Genomic DNA, 13,091 nt, shown 5'->3' with positions numbered 1-13,091 from the left:
AGTAACAACTTCTGGATGAGATCGAGAAAGCGAGTGTACCTTTACAGTAGGCTAGATATAGCATTTTCCTTCAGGTCAATGCTATATTCATAATAAAAAATCCGTTTGAATGTCCGCTGTGATATCTTGTACTTTTAACAGTTAATAGGGGTTGTCCGTGCCTATAGTCATGTCAGTTGCGTCTTTCTTCTCCGTGATCACAAGTTTGAGTCATTTCAAAAGTCTTCTCTACTGACTGACTGACTCACTCATTAAGACAGTCTTTGTCTCCATCTAATGGAGAAATAATGTACCTTCTTCTGTTGCTTTATGGCCAGGGACTATTTTTTTTTCTCCAGCAGAAAGAATTGGCTTTTAGTGATTCATTTTACTTCATGATAGTTGCATAGATACATATGTTTCAGGATTAATATTTGTATTGCGTGGTAACCGTTTTATAAAATCAATAAGGTACTCTAGGCTAGTGCTGTATCTGAATAAGTCACGGCTGAAGGGCGTTGTTAGGCACGACACGGATATGAAACATTGGCCGAGGTTCTCGGTTAAAGCTAGCGGGTATTAAAGGGTTAGTTCACCCAAAAATGAAAATTCTGTCAGTAATTACTCACCCTCATGTTGTTCCAACCGCGTAAGACCTTCGTTCATCTTCGGAACACAAATTAAGATATTTTTTGATGAAATCTGAGTGCTGGGTCACTCTCCATAGGCTGCTAGGTGGCCCAAACTTGCTGGCCCAGAAAAGTTATTAAAGAGATCGTTAATATAGTCCAAGTGACTACAGTGGCTCAATCTTAAGTATATCAAGCGACGAGAATACTTTTTGTGCGCAAAAACAAACAAAAATAACGACTTTATTCCACTATTCATTTCCTTCTCTCTGGGCCTCGTAGTGTTTTTGCGTAGTGCGTCTGTGTTACACGTCAGACACATGACCAGCGTCGGCCAATAGTGAGCCTACGTGGTGACGTGTAACACAGACGCGCTGCGCAAAAACACTACGAGGCCCAGAGAGAAGGAAATGAATAGTCAAGTCAAGTCAAGTCAAGTTTATTTGTATAGCGCTTTTCACAATACAGATTGCATCAAAGCAGCTTCACAGTATTAAATTAAAATAATACAACAAAGTTTGTTTCAAGAGGAATTTATTGATTGATAAAATTAAATTAAATATCCCCAAAATATCCCCAACTGAGCAAGCCAAAGGCAACAGTGGCAAGGAACCGAAAAACTCCATCAAGTGACCTAATGGTGTCCTAAAACTCCATCAGGTGCCTTAATGGAGAAAAAAAAAACCTTGGGAGAACCCAGGCTCAGTCGGGGGCCAGTTCTCCTCTGGCATTGGATAGAGGCCGGATTGTAGTTTGAACTGTAGGATTATATGAATGCCTGGCTGAAGAGATGCGACTTTAATCTAGTTTTAAACTGGGAGAGCGAGTCTGAGCAACGAACAGTATCAGGAAGACTATTCGAGAGTTTTGGAGCTAAATGTGAAAATGCTCTCCCTCCTTTGGTGGTTCTGGATATCCTAGGTATGACCAAAAGCCTTGAATTTAGTGATCTTAAAGAGCGCGATGGATTATAGGGCGATAGAAGATCAGTTAAATAGACTGGAGCTAAGCCGTTTAGGGCTTTATAAGTCAGTAGCAATACCTTGTAATTAATACGGAACTTTATAGGTAACCAATGCAGTGATGATAAAATCGGTGTTATATGATCATATTTTCTTGATCTCGTAAGAACTCTAGCGGCGGCATTTTGGACTAACTGTAGCTTGTTTATTGAGGATGCAGGACAACCAGCTAATAAAGCATTACAGTAATCCAGTCTCGAGGTCATGAATGCATGAACTAACTTTTCTGCATCAGAAACTGATAGCATATTACGTAGCTTAGCAATGTTTCTAAGGTGGAAAAAGGCTGTTTTTGTAACATGAAATATGATTTTCAAAAGACAGGTTGCAATCGAGTATAACACCCAGGTCTTTTACTGTAGAGGATAAAGTAACAGGACATCCTATGATGTTAAAGTTGTATTGTGCGAGGTTTTGTGGGCGGTTTTTTGAACCGATAAGTATTACCTCTGTCTTGTCTGGATTTAATAAAAGAAAATTACACACTCTGTCAATTTGGAAAATGTAGCGTTTTCATCCGGCCGTGATGAAATATATATTTGAGTGTCATCAGCATAACAATGGAAACTAATTCCATGTTTCCTTATATTCCATGTAATTCCATGTTTCCAATTTCATTTCACGATTATAGTGACCAAAACTATCGTGATAGTGGAATAGTGGAATAAAGTCGTTATTTTTGTTTGTTTTTGCGCACAAAAAGTATTCTCGTCGCTTGATATACTTAAGATTGAGCCACTGTAGTCACTTGGACTATATTAACGATCTCTTTAATAACTTTTCTGGGCCAGCAAGTTTGGGCCACCTAGCAGCCTATGGAGAGTGACCCAGCACTCAGATTTCATCAAAAAATATCTTAATTTGTGTTCCGAAGATGAACGAAGGTCTTACGCGGTTGGAACAACATGAGGGTGAGTAATTACTGACAGAATTTTCATTTTTGGGTGAACTAACCCTTTAATGTCTGGCTATAACTGTTGTAGAAATTGTGTTACTAAGACTTCTGTACACCCAAATAGTTGAATTTCCAAAACAGCCTAATACATGAATGAACCTCATCGTCGATTATGGTCTAGTCTGAGTCTAACATCATAACTAACATGGTCAGGCTGGTTGTTTCCATGTTCTAATGCTGCGGCAGGTTCCCGCAAAAGCTCACTAACAGATTTCGCCATATCTCGTCGTCTCGATTACAATATAATCACATTTAAATAAATTCGTTTCACACATTCAACTCATGCACACGGGACGTCGACGACTTCGCTTTACAGAAGGCGTGTCTCTAGCGCCGTTACTAGAATAAGCCACACCCACTCATTAACATAGAATTTGCATGCAGGTTGTCTTTGAAAATGAAAACGAAAATGAAAACTGTGAAATAAAAGAGGAATTAAAATGAAAACGAAAATTTACATTTGTATTTGAATTGTGCGTGAGCGTTACTAAAGAGCATTGTAAAAACTGTATTTGTAGTTTCTTTTTCACGTTTGGATTTTCATTTTAATATTGGCAGTCTTGCCTCGAGACTGTAGTGAAAATGAAATGTGAAATCACCAATTGCATTTTATTTTTCAATTTGACAGGGATAATGCTGTGAAAATGAAATCATTTAATTTCATTCTCAATTTTGTCAAATTTTTTTGCATAGAGTTTTCTGTAATGAAATTGTTAATCTGGTTTTAATTTGAATTTTAATAATTTAATTTATTTATTTAAATTTGGCAGAAAATGCCTTCCATACTTAAAATGATGAAAAGTAAAAATCAAAAAAACGTTTTGCTACAATAGAAGAATATGACTTGAAAAGTAAACCCTAGCCCCCTCTCTTCCTTTTTATTATTTTCTTCTTCTTTTCTGTAATGCACTTTTGCACCTGATCCTACTGTCACAGTGTAATTATATATTTTTGTTGTCATTTTGGATAACTATAATGTATGGTGGAATAGCACTTGGGACTCGGGAGCACTTCGACTCAGCGCTGTAAAAAGTCACGGTGGTTCTAATGACAGAAGTGAGAGGGAGAGGATTTTTCAGGTGTGACTTTTTACTGCGCCGAGTCGAAGTGCTCCCGAGTCCCAAGTGCTATTCCGCCATATAGGGATGGGACGGTATGAAAATTTCATATCACGATTATAGTGACCAAAACTATCGTGATTATCAATATTATCACGGTTTTGTTAAAACGAGATGAAAGTGTTCAGAAAGAACTGATGCTCACACTAAAAACAGTTTAATATTTGAAAATCAACAAACAACAAATAAAACAAGCAGCTCTATGAACTTTTTTAAGCAATATTATATTCTGTGGCATTTCCTTCCTTATAATGACTGTCGTCAATAGCAACGCATTATAACACAGCGCACATCGACTCTATTTTCTGTATATATTAATGACGTTGCTCTTGCTGCTGGTGATTCTTTGATCCACCTCTATGCAGACGACACCATCCTTTATACGACTGGCCCGTCGTTGGACACTGTGTTAAAAAATCTTCAAGAGAGATTTAATAATATACAGCATTCACTCTGTTCCCTTCAACTGAAGGTGAAATGAAACCAAGATGGCGGCGCGAGTACATCGCGAGGCTCGTGGTCTCTCCAGATTCTGCAATTTAGCAGTATTTTTCTTGCTCATTTCGGGTCTGTTCGTGCAGAACAGTTGTGCCTTAACATCGTACACCCAAGGTGAGCTTTTGGATATTGGTTTGCGAATTTCCGACAGTTTTATGGACAACCTTCGACTCCTTCCTGAGATCGCCAAAACACCCGAGGCTATGCACTCTGCCCGGCCGGGCGGAAGTGCTCGCAGGCGGCGTCGAGATCGTAAACAAAGGCGGGGGAAGCGCGGAGGACTAAGAGCTAGGCTAAAGCTAACACCACACCGGCTCTCTTTACCCAGCATTTTCCTTGCCAATGTACGGTCGCTGTTGAACAAAATGGAGGAGATTCGACTCAACATCACATACACACTGTAAAAAATCCAACTTGCAAAATGTTAACTCAGTTTAAAATTTTAAGTTGAGTGGGCAAATTTTTGACTGCAATGTTGACTTTACTTATGAAAAGTATTTAACTGCAAGTGTACTATTATTTTGTCCAATGAACACAAACAATTAAGTTGAGAAAACTTAATATTTTGATTTCATAGTTCGAACGTTTAACTTCCCGTCATCGCGCATGCGCAGTCTGTCTCGCTGTACGTTACTCTCGGGGTTTCCTCCTTCAACCACGCTATCGAAGGGACTGGATTTCATCTGATTGAGGTAAGTTTTCTTTAAGCTTTATACATGAAAATAGGCTATAAATTGCACACATATGTTGATAAAATATAGTATTATGTTAAAAGATATATTTTGTGGTGACGATAAGTTTCTATTGTTAGAGATTATCCACGTAGCACATTGCTACTAACGTGCTAACGTTAAGTTACCCAGACTAACGTTAGAGTGAGGAAACATGCTTGAATGAGAAAAGAAGGACAAGGACGTGCATGGTGTTTAAAATATGTTAAAAATGTTAAGCTCAGTAAGTCGTGAATAAAGACTTAAATGCGGTGCTTGCGTTGATTGAGAGACAGAATGCTGCTTCTCTCGGACTCGGACAGAATCTGAGTGCGAATTCAGCTATCTTTCGTGGCGTATTGCGATTTAATAGTGACATACACATACAATTATGTCAATAACAAAAAAAACAAAATAAAAAAAGTATTCAAGTAAACACGGTCGGCAATGTCTTAAATGAACATAACCAATTTGGTGAAACCTAGATGTTTCAGTATTAGATCCATGAGCTCTTAAAGTGACCGCAGTCCGTTCAATTTAATTTCAAGTTTATTTGTCACGTATACAAATTTCAGTTACAGTTTGTACATGCTTAGGTTGAGGCTCAGTCATTCTACAGTGCAATATAATTAAATACAATACAATTTAGAGGAAAAAATTAATAATATTGGCCTATATATGCAAAACGAATGTGTAATGTTAAAAATATGTATGTTAACTTTGCATATTAAATAATAGAATGGGTAGTATGTGTGCAGTATGTTTTAAAGTGAATAAAATACAAATATTGTGTATCCTTAAACAAATATTAGGCTACAAAAGACAAAATAGCTCACTGCTCTTATAATAACTTTTGTATCTTTAATATCTGTCATATTTAATAAATACAGTGAAAACTATGCATTGATTCTTTTTCACATTTGATTATTCAATTTCTTTATTATTTTTACTACATGTTAAATTAACTTACTGTAACTGATTTTTGTTGTTGTTGTTTTGTTTAATACAATTATGTATCTTTGTTCTGTTGTATTTGTCCTTTTTAGACTAAAGAACATCAGTACAGTGACAAGATCCTTGGATGTGCTAAAACAGTGGCCTTTATTTTTGAAAAGATCAGGTGAGTTGAACTGAATTTACTTGTGTTGGTCTACACTTAATTCTTACTGTTTCAACAATGTTTTTTAGGGTCTCTGCTCTCTGCTGAGTATTACAGGATCACACAAACTGATCCGAAGAGCACCTTTTTCTCTTGGTTAAATGAATACACATCTAGTCGTACAAAGCAAGTGGTGGAGCGTATGGAGATGAGATGAAGATCCTCCTAGACCAACTTGATCATCAAGTAATTATTTGATCATATCTCTCTGGTTAAAGGCTAAATGGTGCCATCTCTTTTTCAAGGTAATTCCCATGCTTCTCTTTGTATATAACTTGTTCCATATTTGTTTTTCTGTCTTTCAGACACAGAAACTCCAATGTGCTTCCTCAAAGAAAGTCTACAACTCTTAAAGGTCTGCCTTTGTTTATGAGGGAAAAGTCTGGAAACATTCTGAAGACTTGCCTGGTAAGAAGATCATCAGCATATACACTCACACCTGATATATTTCACCTATTTACCAGATGCTGTTAAGAGATAGGTTTTGTGTGATATACAAAACTTCTCATCAACAGACAAAGTCATGGTAAAAAATACTTTATTAAATAATCGTAGTTGAAACTTTCTCAGTGATCAGTTTGACTTCACCTGATAGCACAAATTCAACAAGTTGTTATTTTATCAAATCAAAGACAGTCGAAAATTACTGTTTCACAACACTGTCTGGAGACATTCCCTCTGATATCTAACCTGTTAAAACAATACAGTGCACAATCATAAGGTTAAACATGACCGTGTTTCAAGTGAAGTTACATGAGCAGACCTTTAGGGACACTCTGGTCTAACATAATTCAATACAATAAAATAAAAATGACCCTAATTTTATGCTGATTTATTTTCTACTGCAGGACACAGAGCCAGAAGACATTCACAAGGGGAGAAGATGAGGATCTTAACTATCGTTGAAGATGATGTTGCCACTCAAACCCAAATATAAGGTGCCTCTCTGTAGTACTATAAGAGCAGATTGGGCCAGATAATGTGCAAGACCTTTGCCACAGTTGTTACTCTCCTCTTTGGCTTGATTTATGGCCCCAATGGACTATCCTAAAGTATTAAAATACACCAGTAGTAACTGGTGGTTAAGAAAAAATTTTGTTTAGTTTGTTTAGAAAAAAACCCCGTTTATTTATCTTGACCTAAAGTGCTCCGCAAGGCTGATTTATTTTGCATAGTCCTTCAAAAGATTGTCCAAGTAGCTGCAATCCATATGGATAATTGTAAGGTTGAGCATTTATTTATTCCAGTTTGTACTCTAATTTTGTGCATTTATTTTTTATTTTTATTAATCTTGAAGAGTGGAATAGAACTTCATCACCTTAAAATATGTGTACCTAATGCAAATAGAAAATGTGTTGTTTTGCTGAATATTTGTCAATAAATAAGTTCTGTAATGATAGCAATGTCTTTTGTATTGTGTTGTATTTACAGTGTGGTTTACTCCCTGCATTTGGATTCTTAATGTGAAGGCTATACAAGTATCTGGGTGAGATATTTGAAAAAATTGAATTAACTTAAAAAAGTAAAAAAGTTTAATCAACTTAAAAAAGTAAAAAATTGAATCAACTTAAAAAAGTAAAAAATTGAATCAACTAAAAAAAGTAAAAAATTGAATCAACTTAAAAAAGTAAAGCAACCAGCTGCAAAGCTTTTTTGAGTTTACTCAACTTCAGGACCTCAGTAGTTGTGCTAACTCATTTCTTTGAGTTGGACTGGTAGTTGGATGAACTTCGACCACTGAAGTTGAGTAAACTCAAAAATGCTTTGCAGCTGGTTGCTTTACTTTTTTAAGTTTACTCAACTTTTTATTTTTTACAGTGCAGCAAGAGACTTTTGAACTGTAATGTTCTAATTTTCACGGAAACATGGTTAAACAGCGGAATACCGGACAACGCTATTGAGCTAGCGGGACGCAATACATTCCGGGCGGATAGAACATTAGATGGCTCCGGTAAGACCAGAGGTGGTGGATTGTGCATTTACATTAACAAAGCTTGGTGCACAAACTCTGCTATTGTTGGGAGACATTGTTCAGCTAACCTTGAGTTTCTCATGGTTAAATGTAGACCGTTTTATCTACCGCGGGAGTTCACTTCCACTATTATAACTGCAGCCTATATTCCCCCGGATGCTGATGCCAAGTTTGCTATGAAAGAACTTCACGCAGCCATCAGTAAACAACAGACCGTTCACCCGGAAGCTGCGTTTATTGTTGCGGGTGATTTTAATCATTCAAACTTAAAGTCAGTGCTACCGAAATTTCACCAGCATGTTTCCTGTCACACCAGAGGAAACAAAACCTTAGACCATGTTTACACAAACATGGCTGGAGCTTACGTCGCGACACCCCTCCCCCACCTGGGACAGTCAGATCACCTTTCTTTGTTCCTCACCCCCAAATATGCACCTCTCATCAATCGCGTGAAGCCATCAGTGAAGACCATCAAGGTGTGGCCTGTGGGGGCAGATTCCTCACTCCAGGAAAGGTTTCTACACACAGACTGGAGTATGTTTGCTTCTCAAGCCACCAGTGGCTCTCACACGGACATTGACTGCTACACCTCCTCTGTACTGGATTATATCAATACCACCATTGACAGTGTTACAACCCAGAAGCAGATCACCACATACCCAAATCAGAAGCCATGGATGAACAGGGAAGTGCGACTCCTATTGAAGACACGCAACACTGCCTTCAGATCAGGAGATGCACAAGCCTATAGCACATCCAGAGCAAATCTGAAAAGGGGCATCAAAGAGGCCAAGCACTGCTACAAGCTTAAGATAGAGGGACACTTTTCCAACGCTGACCCTCGGCGCATGTGGCAGGGCATTCAGGCCATCAGTGACTACAAACCCTCTCACTCCACCCCCGCAGCCACTGATGTCAACTTCCTGAACGAGCTAAATTACTTTTATGCTCGCTTTGAAAGAGACAACAGAGAATCTGCGACCAAGCTCAAATCCTCAGCTGACCACCCGCCGATCACACTCTCCTCCACAGATGTCTGCAATGCACTGAGCAGGATCAGCGCGCACAAGGCTGCTGGACCAGACAACATCCCTGGACGCGTACTCAGGGCATGTGCGGAGCAGCTCGCTGGGGTTTTTACAGACATTTTCAACCTGTCTCTTGCCCAAGCAGCTGTACCAACATGCTTTAAATGCACTTCCATTGTGCCAGTGCCAAAACACTCCAGCCCGAAGTGCCTTAACGACTACCGCCCTGTAGCACTCACACCCATCGTAATGAAGTGCTTTGAGCGGCTGGTCCTGGCACACCTAAAAGACTCTCTTCCATCCACATTGGACTCACACCAGTTTGCCTACCGTAGCAATAGGAGCACAGAGGATGCAGTTTCCATGGCACTGCACTCTGTGCTCACACATCTGGACAATAAGAACACTTATGCACGCATGCTGTTTGTTGACTTCAGCTCAGCATTCAACACTGTCATCCCAACTAAGTTAATAGCCAAACTTGGAGACCTGGGCATCAACACCTCCATGTGCAACTGGATTTTGGACTTTTTGACCAACAGACCCCAGAATGTTCGATCAGGCTCCAACTGCTCCACGTCCATCACACTCAACACTGGTGTACCACAGGGCTGTGTGCTAAGCCCGTTTCTCTACTCCCTCTTCACCTCCGACTGCAAGCCTGTGTACGGATCTAATTCCATCGTCAAGTTTGCGGACGACACTACGGTGATTGGTCTCATCAGCAACAACGATGAGACTGCCTATAGGGAGGAGATCAAGCACCTGGCCACATGGTGCACTGAAAATAACCAGCTCCTCAACACCACCAAAACGAAGGAGCTCATCGTGGACTTCAGGAAAGTGTCAAGAGGCACACACGACACCATCCACATCAATGGAATGGCTGTTGAGCGTGTCTCCAGTTTCAAGTTCCTGGGGACCCACATCTCGGCGGACATGACCTGGACAACCAACACCTCCAGCCTGGTCAAGAAGGCTCACCAGCGCCTTTTCTTCCTGAGGACACTGAGGAAGAATCAGCTTTCCTCCACTATCCTGGTGAACTTCTATCGCTGTGCAATAGAAAGCATCCTGACCAACTGTGCTACAGTGTGGTATGGGAGCTGTTCTGTTGCAGAGCGCAAGGCACTGCAGCGGGTGGTGAAAACCGCCCAGCGCATCACTGGGACTCCACTACCTGCCATCGAGCACATCCAGAGGAAACGCTGTCTGCATCGAGCTCGCAGCATCCTTAAGGACTCCTCTCACCCAGCCCACAGACTGTTTTCTCTCCTGCCCTCCGGCAGGCGTTTCAGGTGCCTCCGGACCAGGACCAGCAGACTAAAGAACAGTTTTTTCCCCAGAGCTGTCTCTTTATTAAACTCTAACCCTCATTGATCCCACTCCCCTCATATACTGATTGACTCTCCTCTCCCTCCTCACACCTGCCTCCATTTTGTTATTTGTTATTTGCAATACTATAATGTTCATTTGCACTGCTGACTGTTATTATAGTAACAACTGTTTACATATGCATCTTGCACTACTACCTTGACTGGAATATGCTCAATTTGCACTGCCGACTGTTTATTTACAGTACCGACTGTTTACATATACATTTCCAATACCGTACTTTAACTGTAATATGCAATTACTTCCACTGCACTTTCACTCGGATAGCTTCTGTCCAAACTTTATTTGCACTACTTTAAATCCATTGTTATACTGCTCATTTTAGCCTAACTTATACATATATCTATTTGTAAAATTCTGTTTATAGTAATAGCCATCTGTATATTATGCTCACATTCTGTTTATAGTAACAGCCATCTGTATATATATTCATAGTACATATCTATCTGTAAAATTCTGTTTATAGTAATAGCCATCTGTATATTATATTCAGTACATATCTAGCTGTAAATTCTGTTCACAGTAATAGTTATCTGTATATTATATTCATAGGACAAATCTATCTGTAAATTTTTGTTTATAATAGTATTCAACTCTATATTTATTCAGTACATATCCATGTTCTGCACTTATGGAACCACTGTATATCCTGCACTTGCTGCTATTGCACTTCTGGTTAGACCTAAACTGCATTTCGTTGCCTTGTACCTGTACTTGTGTAATGACAATAAAGTTGAATCTAATCTAATCTAATCTAAACTGCTTCTAAATTCTACCAAAACTAAATGTATGTTTTTTAACCGATCTCACATTGTACCTACCTGCCCATTAAGCATCACCACACTAGATGGGTCTGCTATAGAACAGGTAGACAAGTACAAATACCTAGGGGTTTGGTTAGACTCTTCTCTTTCTTTCCAGACCCACATTAATCAGCTCCAAACTAAAATTAAATCCAGGATTGGCTTCTTATTCCGTAATAAAGCCTCTCTCACTTTCCCAGCAAAACTCGCTCTCGTGAAAATGACCATCCTTCCAATTATTGACTACGGTGATATTATTTACAGAATTGCTTCAAACTCTCTCCTTAGTAAACTAGATGTTGTATATCATACTGCCATCCATTTTGTCACCAATGCTCCATATAATACCCACCACTGCGACCTCTATAGTTTAATCGGCTGGCCTTCATTACAGATCCGACGTCAAAAACATTGGTATCATTTTATCTATAAATGTCTACTGTGTAAAACCCCACCTTATCTAAGATCACTAATCTCTAGAGCTACCCCCTTTATGAACCTTCGTTCAAGCAGGTATATCACTTTGACTGCTACTAAAGCCCGTACCTCCTTTGGCCGTCTTTCTTTCCAGTTCTCCGCTGTTAACGACTGGAACACACTTCAAAAATCTCTGAGGCTTGAATTCATTGTCCCGTTATCCACATTCAAATTATTATTAGCAAATACATTGTCAGACCATTGTACATGCTAACCCGACTCACACTTTAGTCAATAATATATGTATTTGTACATTTTAATATACCATGGCTGTTTATTTATTTCGTCTATTGATTGTATGGCATAGAGCAACGCCGTTTTATCTACTAATCATTACCTCAATATATTGACACCTTTTGTACTACATGTATAAATTTGTAAATGTTTTATCTGTTTTGTCTTGTAATTTCATGTGTAACTTTTGTACCTCGACGCTTTTATCTTGGCCAGGTCGCCATTGTAAATGAGAAAGTGTTCTCAATGTGCTTACCTGGGTAAATAAAGGTTAAATAATTTTTTTTTTTTTTTAATCCATGTATCACAACGGACGCGCTCTCTCGTTTCATTCAAATACAACTCCGTCTTGCTTCTCTGTTTTTGGGCAATTGTTTTGTACGCTGTACAAAATGGATTTATAAACAGGTAAGATTTAAAACATTAATCTCAATTCAATATGTCCCCGTAATTATGTGGTAAAAAACAGCCACAATAATATACATTATTATCCCTTAAATGTCACTCTTAATAGTCTTGTTTGATCTTGATCGTTCGTCTTTGGCTCAAAGCCACTTGCTGCGAACTTTTCTTCGCGGAAGCTTCACATTTATTTCAAGTGAGTGAGATAAACTCAAAACAACATTTTTTGCCCAATTATTTCCCAGACGTAGTTTTGGTATTGAGGTCAAAGTTAACTTGCCTTGCATTCGCTATAAACAGTGGGTGATGGGTCACACAAGACGACTCGGCAGATCGAGTCGTAAATAGGTGTTTCCCCCCTATTGTAGTGACCATCCTCGATTAAGTTTCACTCAGGACTTTTGTAAAAGCCAAAATATGACAACACCTCAGATTTGGTCCTCTTAAAAGTCTGAAAATCTCCCGAGCACGGTCACTGCCTTCCGCCATTCCTTCTCGAATAAAAAACAACAACAACATTGCGCGCTGCGTCACACTGTTACTGGCTGGACAGGATTTACAGTGAGTTATTAAAATCGCGATAATCAAATACGGTTTTAATGATAATTAAATTTTAAATGATAAAACTAAGTGCTATCAAAGTGTCGCCGCGCGCCAGAGCGATTGAGTGCACACACTGAGACGAGAGAGGTATGTATCAACTCTTCTTA

General features: G+C 39.0%; 1 long non-coding RNA gene across 1 annotated transcript; it reads left to right on the top strand.

The window, feature by feature from the left end:
* The first annotated feature begins 4,730 nt into the window (after window positions 1–4,730).
* Window positions 4,731–7,158, top strand: LOC309511441. Its single transcript, XR_014210623.1, has 5 exons — window positions 4,731–4,893; window positions 5,958–6,031; window positions 6,100–6,256; window positions 6,376–6,478; window positions 6,919–7,158. It is a non-coding gene; the product is annotated as an uncharacterized lncRNA (long non-coding RNA).
* The last annotated feature ends 5,933 nt before the right edge of the window (window positions 7,159–13,091 follow it).

The sequence above is a fragment of the Leuciscus leuciscus genome (assembly GCF_965113295.1).
Source record: "Leuciscus leuciscus genome assembly, chromosome: 12".
Classification (NCBI taxonomy): domain Eukaryota; kingdom Metazoa; phylum Chordata; class Actinopteri; order Cypriniformes; family Leuciscidae; genus Leuciscus; species Leuciscus leuciscus.
The sequence above is the reverse complement of the archived record's forward strand: the minus strand, read 5'-3'. Positions and strand labels throughout refer to the sequence as shown.